This window comes from Panulirus ornatus, chromosome 4, assembly GCF_036320965.1.
Source record: "Panulirus ornatus isolate Po-2019 chromosome 4, ASM3632096v1, whole genome shotgun sequence".
NCBI classification, from domain to species: domain Eukaryota; kingdom Metazoa; phylum Arthropoda; class Malacostraca; order Decapoda; family Palinuridae; genus Panulirus; species Panulirus ornatus.
The window spans coordinates 70,136,409-70,149,503 of NC_092227.1; the positions used below are offsets into that span (position 1 = coordinate 70,136,409).

At 41.0% G+C, this 13,095-nt stretch overlaps 1 pseudogene; it reads left to right on the forward strand.

The window, feature by feature from the left end:
* Nucleotides 1-2,465: 2,465 nt before the first annotated feature.
* Nucleotides 2,466-10,216, forward strand: LOC139764841 (uncharacterized; annotated as a pseudogene).
* The last annotated feature ends 2,879 nt before the right edge of the window (nt 10,217-13,095 follow it).

Sequence of the window (13,095 nt, forward strand, 5' to 3'; positions counted from 1 at the left end):
TAACAGGTCTTATTTAAAGAGAAATACTACTTGTTAACGTTTCATGTGACCAAGAAGGCGCAAATGATGAACGTCAGTCGTAGGTACGAGGCGATGTATTTATCAAGTTGAGGCTTAAACGTACCTTTGGTGCTGCTTTCAGCTACTGTGACAGCAAGTCATACCATGGGTTAACAATCCTGTTGAAAGAAGGCAAGAAAAAAAAGTTCTTCGCTTCATTCGGGGTCAAACGTTGGCTCACGTGTATGCATCCATTACTGCCAAAGTAGCTTAGTACGTCGAAATTATAGGAGCCATTGATGATTTTGAACACCTGCTGTATTAGATCATTTCAAACTTCGTATTTTCTAAACTATCCGAATTCACATCGTTCAATCGACTCTCACAAGATGTGTTTCCGAGTCTGGGAATTATCATATCGGTCACTCATCCTTGTCCTCTCGCCATTCTGGTCATGTTTCGTTTCAAGTGACCAAAACTGAACACAAAAGCGGTGCCGTTGAATTTAAGAATTCTATTTGCCCTTCTTACTACTTATACTCACTGCTTTGCTTACTTGGTTTTAGGTCACTAGGGAATATTACACCCAAGTCTTTTTTCTGTTACTTTTTGTAACTCAGAAGATTTCATAATGTGGCTTTCCTTCTCATTTTTACTACTGCTCCGTAAAACTTTGGCCTGATTAAGATTCATTTTGCCTCTTGTGAACTCAGTACATCAAGTTGAAGTAAGTTCGAAGCTTCAGACGGTCCGTGTTTGTTTCCCACCTTAGATCGTCTGCGAACTTTGATACCTGACAATGTAAGCACCTTATCATCAGTATCTTAGATATATATATGAGAAAGAGCACCAGTCCCAAGACGGGTCCCTGTGTCACACCACTTCGTACGTCTAGCCAGTGAGTTGAGTACGTGATAGACTGTTAGGTGAAAGCCAGTATGCTACTGAGCCCGTGTTCAGAATATAATGGAGAAAGCAATGTCTTTAGCGTAGGCAGACCGGCCATAGAGGCTGGAGGTTATTTTCATCAGAAGGGAGGTTGATATCGTTATGTAGATATTTTACAATATAGGAGAAATAAGACCTTGTTAATCACATAAACTTCAGCATGACACTGAGCAGCGTAACATCAGATTTACAAAACATAATTTCCGTCACCATAAAGAGTATAATAAAAATGATGGTATAGAATCATAGATAATTATCAAATTGTCTGTGGCAGTGATATCTGCATGTTCCAGAACGATGAGTACGGCGGAGAATTCAGATTGTAGGGAAGATGTTCAACTGTTTATTGAGTCACTTTTTTGTAATTTATTACCTTTGAACTGGGTCACAGTGGCAGAACTTCCAACCCTCTCACTGACAAAGGGGATGGAGGTGTCATGACACAGGTTGTGTTCTGTATCAACTGTTGTCACACTGATGCCGAGTGCAATATGCTGGTGTTGTTGTTGTTGGTAATTTTGTAAGAAAAGAAAGAAAGGTTTTTAATTTTGTAAGAAAAAAAGAAAGGAGATGATAAGAGTAACTGATTATGTAAACACAACTCATGAAACGATGAAAGAAACATGTAGGAGAGTAAGAGTGAATACAGAATATTCTGGATTAGTGATAGGCAACTGTACTAACGTGGCTGCCAGACGTACCCCTGATCTTTTTGGTTTGATTCTATATTTTCTCTCATAATGTGCAGTAAGTATACAAGACTGGTGTGTAGCTTTGGGTGAGGATATTCATCAAATAGGTTGAAACTAGAAACTTTAAAGTATTTTGAACGTTTAGCTTTAAGTTAAGCTAGGCTAGAATTTTAAACTGGAAATAGTAAGGTAAGACGGATGTGCATAACCAAACAGTTGACACCTGGTCTGTTAGGAAGAAAAAGGTTGATGAGGGGTGCAGAGGAAATCAGAAACGAATTAACGAATGAATGACCTGGAACCATGAGAAGCAGGATCAAAGGTCACAAGACATGGAGGAAGAAATCAAGAAATTGAAAAATTCGATCAAAGATTGTCTAAAGTGTCATCAGATAAAGTAATGAAAGAAAAAGAGAATTATGGTCAGAAGGCAGGATAACGCATTTGTGAACGGTAAAAAAAAATCCCCGTAAAACAAAGAACAGCGTGTTCAGAACAGGATCAGGTTCTGGATCTGATGAACAGACATTAAGGTTACTGACTAATATAGACAAACATAGGGACACTGAAACACAGGTACATGGGAACTTTTTTTTATCCGTTGTATGTACTTACCTTTTCTGTATATTTTCAGCCTCTAGCAGCTTCATTTAAGATGCCGACACACCTCTGATGATATAATTATCAAATTCAACTGGAAACATGTGGCTTACTTTCATCTTTTGGGTGAAGATAAGACAACAGTCAATTGTAATATGAATCATACCATCCTAACCTCTTCACATGCAAACGCCCACCTTTAAAGTTCGATGATGTTCAACACAGATGATATCACTGAGGTCTACGAAGACATTGGTTGCCTTCCTCGTCTTCTGCGGGCTTGTGCCTGTCCTCTTCTTGATCTGCTTGCCCGCTACGACCGTGAACATCATCGCGGACAACTTGGGTCATCCTGGGCTGCATCACTTTACTTCAGTTGAGACCAACCCTCAAGATGACCGAAGCTGCTCCATCAGGATCCAGCTCGACCCTTGTAACTGTACCAGGACACTCCAGGTCACACCCTGTCCTCCGCTGGTGACCGGCACAGCTGAGGATCCTAGTAATGTCCTGGAGATGAAGAGACAGTCTACTTGCGGCAGCTGGGCTACTCTGAGGGGACCAGGGCAGAAGGTCAGTCCTCCATATGCTTACCTCACTTGTAACAAATTTTATGGCCGGATGGAAACAACAGAACTCAGTTTGCTTTTATCCAGTAGAGTATCTCATATTTTCCAGTGATTCATACCTATTCTTGCAATACTTGTTATAAGTCAGAAAGGTACAAACTCAGAATGTATACCAGAATCTAAATACAACACAACGTTTCTATGTAATACTTCTCTCTAGAGACACAAAATTTCTGTTATACCTATCTGTCGGAAGTAAAACACAACGTTTCTATGTAATACTTCTCTATCTGAGGTATGAAAAAGTTTCTGTTATACTTCTCTATCTGAAGTAAAACAACGTTTCTGTGTAATGCTTCTCTATCTGAAATCTTAAGAAGTTATAAGGAAGATGTACGCGACTTTTACGAGTCCATCAGGTGTTAGCATGAGAGAATCACGCGTGAGAGGAAGATGATGTTTGATTCTTTATGAAAGTTATCTGTAAATCCTTAATTGTAGCCACAATATGTTCTTCCTGCCTCTTTACAGCGCATACGGTCGATAGATATCTTTTAGTTAACCTTCCGCTCCGCGTAGAGAGGATCCAGATAGCGACAGATGTCAGAAAACCTTCTTTATCAACTGCAAGAAAACAAAATACAAACCGGAGACTAAAAGTTGGACTGATGGTAGAGCGAGCATATATTGTGTTGGGTTTCAAGGCCAGTGACCTGCGGGAGGCCTTCAGGTAAGACATATGTGTGTATGCTTCCTGAGCTAACCGTAAATGTACAGTGCATTGATTATGTCGCGACAGTCTTTCCAAGGTGATTTATATATATCTGAGAGATTTTTGAAAAGCAGGTCTTGTGTACAACAAGGTATGTTGGATGGATACAAGTGGCAGCGAAAGTTTGATCTTCCTCTTGTGTTATGATTACATGGCTGATCGACAGTCCTCTGTATCCCGCTACAGACTTAGCTGGGACGTATCTAGTGACGGCATGGTCATAGTTCGGTCCGAAGCTGACGCTAAGTTACGAAAGATGATTTCCTCCACTTCATTACGAGTGTCTGTCTATTGCGAGGCACGTTGGCACATTCAGACGCTCAGATCACGATGGCGTTATTTGGTGTCATTCATAACTGATACGACTTACGGTCATCTTGTCGGTTACAATGTACGAATCAGATGTTTTCAGAATCGCACAGCTTTGTTGGTCATCCTGGATCGAACACCCACTCCCTCACGTTCCCATAGTGGCGATGCACGTGACGGGATCATGTCTCATTATCTAGAGTTGAAATATATGTTGGGGGTCATTAACGTCTGTAATAAATCATTTAATGGTTACTGTTTGGAACGAGTCTGTGATTATTTCCTTTGTATTCATTGCATATCTTTCCGCTTGGGGAAACATTCTGAAATATTTTCCAAGATTTTTTTTCTAAGTACAGAAACATTTCGTTACGTTATTTTGCAGTTTCAAAGCAAATTGGTTTTTTTTTCTTTAACTAAAAGAAATTCCCAGAAAAAATATTTGCAGTTTCTGATATTTTTGTGAGGGTAATAGATTTGCTTGTTAACCTCAGGGAAAGGCTTATTTTTCCTGCTGAATTTATGTGGGGTTTGAATATACGTTGGAGGTCACTAAGGCCTGTAAATCAGTATTCACTAATTCCTCTTTCAGTCGGTTCGTGTATGTTCACGTCCACAGTATTTTACTGGAGTTTAGATGTACTCCTGAAGATCCGTACCATTATATAAAACTGTTCTGGTCATATTAGTGTGTGCGTGTGTGTGTGTGTGTGTGTGTGTGTGTGTGTGATCTCCGCGTAGTACATCAGAAGTATGAGAAAGACAAATAAGAGTGTGGCATGATTTGGAATGCTCCATCTTGCCCGTCTGAGTTGGTAGGTCGGAATATCGGGGCTGGGTAGGGGCGCTACACACACAGTGACATGCCATACGTACGTGGCAGCGCTACACACACAGTGTCATGCCATACGTACGTGGCGGCGCTACACACACAGTGTCATGCCATACGTACGTGGTGGCGCTGCACACACAGTGACATGCCATACGTACGTGGCAGCGCTACACACACAGTGTCATGCCATACGTAAGTGGCAGCGCTACACACACACTGGCATGCCATACGTACGTGGTGGCGCTACACACACAGTGACATGCCATACGTACGTGGCGGCGCTACATACACACTGGCATGCCATACGTACGTGGTGGCGCTACACACACAGTGACATGCCATACGCACGTGGTGGCGCTACACACACAGTGACATGCCATACGTTTCTTCAGCTATTCATAGAGTCCTCCACATGAGGAGCATCATCGTCCTCCGTCTACTGTATAGGTTCCCTTCATCCTGTAAGAACCTGTCTCGCTTCGTCTTTCTCAGGTGGTGAGCTACTCATTCTACGGAGACTTCCCTAGCTAGGACTCTGCTGGGATGGAGTTGCAGCCGCCTCGAGTGTCCCAGGTGTACCCAGGGTGGGTAGTGAGGGTGTACCTGGACTTGACACAGACCCGCCAACAGCAGTGTGCGTGTAGCCTCGCCTGCACTTACCAACACCTCGACTTCTGCAACATTCGTCAGCTGCCAGGTGACACATTGAAACTACTACCCTCGCGAAATCTTCATCATATGAGTAACGTGTTATCAGCCTCTTTACGTTAACCTTGTAATCGAAGGTGATCTAGAATAAGTGTGAAATGCTTGCATTACGTTCAAATGTATCCTTCAAAGTTAAGAGCTGGACCGCGACCCCTTATCCACAATCAAGTCTCAAATGACCTTTTCATATACTCTGGTTCTAGCCATACCCAGTACATTGCCCTCTTTGTACCACATTGCTCCAGTTGACTGTCCCATACACACCTTACACCCTCCTTCATGTTCAGGCCCCGACACTCACAACCTTTTTCACTCCATTCCCCATCACCAATTCAGTCTATCCCCTCTCCCTGTCCCTTCCTATTTTGACACAAACCCTCGTTATCAATCTCTCCTCAGTCATCCTCTTCATATGCCCGAACCATTTCGCCAATTTCAAGTCCTTATGTTTCATTAAGTATTTCTCGCACATATTCTTCCTAGGAGGCACGTGATCCACACATCTTCTGCCACTCCTGAAGCTACATTGTCCATCCCTATTCTGAAGCTCTGTGCATTCCACCACCCTGGAAGCAGTAACAGGCGAATATTAGGTGAAGAGGAGATGGAATGAGTATTTTGAAAGATAGTAGAATGTGTTCGATGATCGGGTGGCAGATATGGGATGGATGTCTGTGACGTGAAGACATGAGAAATGAAATAGTCATGACAAGTAACTAGTGAAAAGAGAAGAGGTGATGAAGCCTTATGTAAGATGAAGTGCGGCAAAGCGGTTAGAGTAGATGTTACTGCAGCTCTTAATAAAGGTCGTCCTTGAGTTGTTCATGGGTTGCTTAGGATTTTCGCTGCATGTATGGCTCACGGTAAGGTGCCTGAAGATTGGCAGGATGCCTGTATATTGCCGCAGTATAAGGGCGAAAGGGGCAAAAGTAAATGTTTAAATGCAGTGGCATGAGTTTGTTAAGAGTATCAGGAAGGCTATATGGGAGATTGATCATTTGTCATCTTCACTGATATACTCATTTGTTCTCTTGCTTTCCTCCCTGAAGTTTGCTGTTACTCGCTCTCTACAACTCTCATTCGTCCTCTTTTCATCCCCTGCATCTTTCTCTTGACCTACTATTACTCTTGTACTTCTCCCAGTCTCACGCACTCCCTCCCTGCAGGCATCGGCCATACCCCTGTCTTTCTCTGAGAACTTAACTTCTTCATCCCACCGCTCACTGCCCATTCCCACACCCCCACATCCCGCCTTCCGCTTGCCAAACACTTTTCTCATACATGAAAGCACTGCACTGTTTCCCTAGATATCCACGACAATATCCGCGTGGATCTGGCTGATCCGTCTTGTGTGGCTCTTGGTACACCACATTCAAAAGATGGTGGTCTGGAGCGGGAGGCAAATCATATGACGTGGAGAACTTTGTTTTGTTCCATAGGGTTTTATTGTCGTCCATCCTCCTCATCTGAATATGCTCTTCGATGCTCATTGGATTCTGTCCATAGGTGAGAATTGTGGGCTTTTGAAGGCTGCAACACCATCTATCTATCTCGAATAGATTTCAGTCTAGTTTCCTATCTTCTCGTTCCCACTTACCGCTTAACTCTCCATAGGACACATTGTAGTTTACAGTTGCCTGTTGTATGAGACACTCAGCTTCAACAGTTTAAGGAATGCTATCGCACAAAAGCGATGTGATTCAGAGCAAACTGTCGTACAAGACACGTAACTTTTGTCATTTATAGTTGGATTTCCGGAAGGAGAAGCTGCTGCTGAAGTTCAGATCTGGTTGTCCCAAATAAACAGTGCCAGTAAAGTATTACCCCGTGGCAGGTGTGTGTGATCTGAGTGGCTCGGCCGGTACCAGCTGGAGGTTCTGTGTGGTGGGCGACCCTTGGTAGATCGCTATATTGTCAGAGACGCTGACTCGCCCATCCTGCAGCGAGAGGTGGACGCCGTGAACCAGTGGCTCCAGTCTGGAAAGGTAAGACCCGTATGCTGTCAGTAACATATGTGGTCTGTACATTGGTGAAGGTAATCAGCGAGCATAAACTACTTGAATAAGCAACAGGATGGCTTCAGAAGGAAGGAGCCATCCGTCAGTAATACAAGTAACAGATAGGAATAAAAGTTAGGCTTCTGAGATGGGAGGGAAGGGAGAACACCTATCAAAAATAACGTTTCAAAATTGGACAATATTAACAAGTGGTGTCCCGGAGGACCTGGTTTAGTGCCGCTTTTGTTTTTGAACTTATGTACGCACCAACCTGCGAGTACCTACGAGGAGATCTTGTCATGATGGCAAAGCTAGTGCGTATCTCTCTCCTCTCTAGGGAGACTTAAATTATACCTGACTGAGATGATAAACTTAAGAGGAGAAAAAGGCCATTCTTTCGTGTGTGTCCTTGCGCTACCATGCTAACGCGTGAGACAGCGACAAAGTATAATATATATATATATATATATATATATATATATATATATATATATATATATATATATATATATATATATATATATATATATATATATATGTATTATCCCTGGGGATAGGGGAGAAAGAATACTTCCCACGTATTCCCTGCATGTCGTAGAAGGCGACTAAAAGGGGAGGGAGCGGGTGGCTGGAAATCCTCCCCTCTCGCTTTTTTTTTAATTTTCCAAAAGAGGGAACAGAGAAGGGGGCCAGGTGAGGATATTCCCTCAAAGGCCCAGTCCTCTGTTCTCAACGCTACCTCGCTGATGCGGGAAATGGCGAATAGTATAAAAAAAAGATATATATATATATATATATATATATATATATATATATATATATATATATATATATATATATATATATATATGTATATATATATGCATATTGGAAAGGATCACAATTTTGCGCCTGATCAAGATATTCCTATGAGTCCACGGGGAAAATGAAACACGATAAGTTCCCAAATGCACTTACTTTCGTGTAATAATCAAATCATCAGGGGAGACACAAGAGAGAAATATAACTGAGTTGATGTATATTAAGTGACTTATATTTCCTTCTCGTGTCTCCCCTGATGATGTGATTATTACAAGAAAGTGCACTTGGGAACTTATCGTGTTTTATTTTCCCCGTGGACTCATAAGAATATATGCATATATATCATCTGCACCCTGAGAAACATCCCTTAATTCATCTATATGTGGGTATCTGAGAAGCAGTATGGTCTACAGGGTTTACCTCAGATGATTGAGTTTACAGCCAGCCAGCCTCCATGTCCCTGTTACTCTGCATCATCCAAAACCTGAAAATAACTTGAACGTCATGTGATGATCATAATGGCAGTCCCGTCTTCTGCTGCAGTGTTTCCACGTGATGCGAGACAACCCCCACCACGGAGTGGCTATGCTGAGTGGGTTGTGGGGCGGCTGCAACACCTGGAGGCCTCACAAGGGACCCAAGACCAGGGCCAAGATTCTCCGGAACGCCAAGAGACCATCCCATAACCAGCTGGTTCTCTGGGTAAGTAGCGACTAGTGATCGTGACAGGGTTGAGTTCAGAGGTAGAAGAAGACCCGCGCATATCGATGGGCAAACTGGACGAGCTGCAGGAATTTTAGAGAGATGGAAGATCAGGTGTCGTGGGTTAGTAGAGGACCAGAATGATGGGCGGATAAGTGAAGAAGGTACATTGAGCAGGAAGCCAGTGAAGATGTGAAAAGATGTGAAAAGATCAAGAGTGATCCTTAGAGCAGTATGTAGCCAGAATGACTTCCGGATTAGGACAAAATAATGGTCACTGGCGAGTATACAGATGAGTATAACCAATAAGAAGATTTAAGAAAACAGTAAACGACTTGGGATTACTAGAAGTTATAAAACACTTTTCTGGGCGAAAAAAGAACCAGAATGGACTTTGGTACAGAAGGCTAGAGAGTCGCGGGAGAAGAATGAAGTGTACAGGAGGATAGGACCAGAAACATGTGTAAGTAATGATAGCTAGGAATGGGTTAGGATATTCCTGGATTATGACCACTTGTGGGTAGGAAGAGGATAAGAATAACTATTAGATAAAGATGAGAAGTACCCTCGGAAACACCAGTGTATCCCATGGCGAGATAAAGATCAAAAGTCATTTTATGATCTGAATAATGATGTTAATAACCCAAAGCTAGTGATAAAACCTAACCTGAAATTAACGTGTTTCTTTTGAATCGCTTGTTTTGCCAGGAGACATATTTGAATATCAGATTGTGGAATGGATTTCTAGAGGTATCGTTTCACTTGACTCTAGGAGCTTGAAAGTATTTTTGTGTTTAGTTTTCCCCCGCTGGCTGTGTGACCTGAAGTGAGAATAGTTGTTTCATGAAAGGATATTTTTCGGTATTTCACACGACTACCTTAATGTGTACCCGGCTCCAAATCATATATGGATATTGCTGAGGTTATATGTGCTCTTTTGATATCTATTTGTTCACGTTTTCCTAATATCAAACTATGATAACACATTTCACTTAATGATGTCAACATCTCGTGGTTCGGTACCCGGGCACAGAGCCGCTCAAATTCTTGTATGGATTCACCAACAACAGATGCACCTGTGGCCCTGAGCAAAGGCAAGTGTCATCGCCCACGACTCCTACTCCTGCAGAAGGTTCCCCGGGTCGCTGCCCTTCCCCACGAGACGAGAGAATTACACCTTCCTGGGAATGAGGATATACAGGAGGAAATTTGTCAATGACAGTATCAGGAAGCCGTGTCCTGCCGTGTGTCGACCACCTGAACACCAGGACTGGGAGACCTGCTGACGACCTGATCTCTTCTAACTACTGCCTGAAATATCACTCCAGCGGCATGTGATGTCTGTCCAACTTTTAGCAAGTTACTCTTATGAAAATGGTTGAATTTAGAGCTAATATTGCTTTATAATTCACTCCATTTTTATCACACGTACCTCAAATTCTATCTATAATGATACAAATTCAAAACATCATTTCGATGGCGTGATTAAGATATGCTCGAGAACTTCAGGTATTCGTCAGGTTTGATCGTATTGTATTTATCATACTATGATTGTTATATGGATTATGTATTTTTGATGATATGATATGCAACACGTACACATCTGTGAAGCATTGTCACCATTAGTCCAAGTTCAGCTGAACTGAAGAAACCTTTTTCTTGAGTTTCTCTTATGAACTGATCTAGGATCATCCTCCTTAAGGCTCCAGCAGTTGTGTGCTGTCACGTATTCATCCCATACCTCTTCTCCATATCCAATACAAGCCTACGACAGGCCTCTAACCTTGCCCCGAAGCTGATCATTTTGGGCTTCGAAACTTCGATCATGTGAGCGTTTTAGTGGTGGGATTTAGTCCACACAAATACTTCCTCCATTATATGACCCCCAAATCTCTGCACGGCCCTTCCCTCTCCCACCCCCAACTCCAAAAGAAAAAAGAAATGCTTCTCAGCCTCGATAATTTAAACTAAGTATAAGGAAGTATGTTTGTGTTTCATCCAGTTTCAACTTTAGTTTCTGTGGTGTCCCTAAACTTGAACTTAACGATATATATATATATATATATATATATATATATATATATATACATATATATATATATATATATATATATATATATATATATATATATATATATATATATATATATATATATATAGATATATATATATATATATATATATATATATATATATATATATATATATATATATATATATATATATATATATATATATTATACTTAGTCGCTGTCTCCCGCGTTTGCGAGGTAGCGCAAGGAAACAGACGAAAGAATGGCCCAACCCACCCACATGTATGTACATAAACGCCCACACACGCACTTATACATACCTCTACGTTTCATTGTATACATACATATACATTACACAGATATATACATATATACACATGTACATATTCATACTTTCTGCCTTCATCCATTTCGTCGCCACCCCGCCACACATGAAATGACACCCCCCAACCCCCGCGCGTGCGAGGTAGCGCTAGGAAAAGACAAAGGCCACATTCGTTCACACCCAGTCTCTAGCTGTCATGCGTCCACGGGGAAGTGAAACACAATAAGTTCCTGTTATGGTTATCTCCCTTCTTTACCAATAATTGTTTTAGTTATCCATTATATTTTATTCAGTTTTCTTTGAGGAATATGTTCAGTTTTCTAAGTTACATTATTCAATGTACATTTTATTGTATTGAGGGGGTCTTATTATTGTTATAATAAGAGATTTTGTTTATTAGAGTGTAAACAAATTAAGAGTAAATATTTTCAATATCATTACAAATTATGGAAGTATAGAAACTGGAAAAAGGCCGAGGTCAAATCTCTCTCTCAGAATGATCATAGAGAAACGATGTGATACAAAGCTGATGGATAAATTCATAATGTAATCTGAACACATCTCAGTTATTTCAAATACTTATGTTCTAAAATTGAAGCCAGTTGTTAAGTAAAGTAAGATAGAGAGAGATCATTGTATAAAAAATAAATTGTATTATTTATGTTACGAAAGAGCCATCTTTATTTTTGCCATTATGAATATATTTTTATATTTTTTTTATGTGTTCTGGTATTTGACGAATGTAACAAGGATCAAAAGTAGGTATATAATTACCTGCCGTCAGCTGTCAGGAGATGTTAACCAGATAGTAAGAGAATATGTGTCTAGCCCAAATCTCTCTGTTAACAAAGTCATTATTTCAGAGTTATGTTTTAATGGGCCTATGGACTGATTATACACCCTTTTAATGTAAGGGGTGGAGGCAGTACGTAACATTCCCAAGTGCACTTTCGTATAATAATCACATAATCGGGAAATACAAGAAAGAAATATAACAGCCAGTTGATATACAACGAAGAGACATAGCTAGGACGACATTTGGTAAATTTTCTTTCGTTCAGAATCAGTTCAAACTTGAAATGTCTTCCAGGTTTATTTTACTCTACGTTACTATCGTAAGATTGCACATCAGTCATAATGGATCATAATTCCTTAACGTATGGCCCTAAAGCGTATAACGGCTGCGGTACGGGACGACGATAATCCTTCGCGAAATTACCAAATATTTTCCATAATGATATATATTGTTGATCATCATTGTATCAGTTAACTTTTACCTTTCTGCTTTCTCTCGGGAATCGCCGGAACTTCATATTTTTGTGTGTATTTTTACATTTCTGCAGATAATCTATTGGCGTAAGTTCATGTTCTCTAATCTATTGGCGTAGGTCCATGTTCTCTAATCTATTGGCGTAGGTCCATGTTCTCTGGATCAAAGAAAATGTCAACAATGCAGACGACAAGCATAGATCAGCTGATATCTTATTTTTCGTTTGTGCTACCTCCTAGCACTGAGCTGGGCCTGCCTGGGAACTATAAATAATAAGTACTAGACACTGCTTTCATCATAAATGGTATCTCATAAATCTGGGGAGTCAGAGATCCTATATAGATGCTCCCAAGTTGCTCAGCAGCAGACGTGCCGTCACTGCGCAGTCGCAGTGTCGAACAAACATCTTTGAGTGTGAGTGTGGACCACCTCCCTCCCAACAAGGTCGCGAAATTACGGGCCAACAGTGGTTTAGATTCGCATAGTGGTCTCTTGTCATGACCTCTGATGTTCTATCTGGGTATGACCATGATTGTA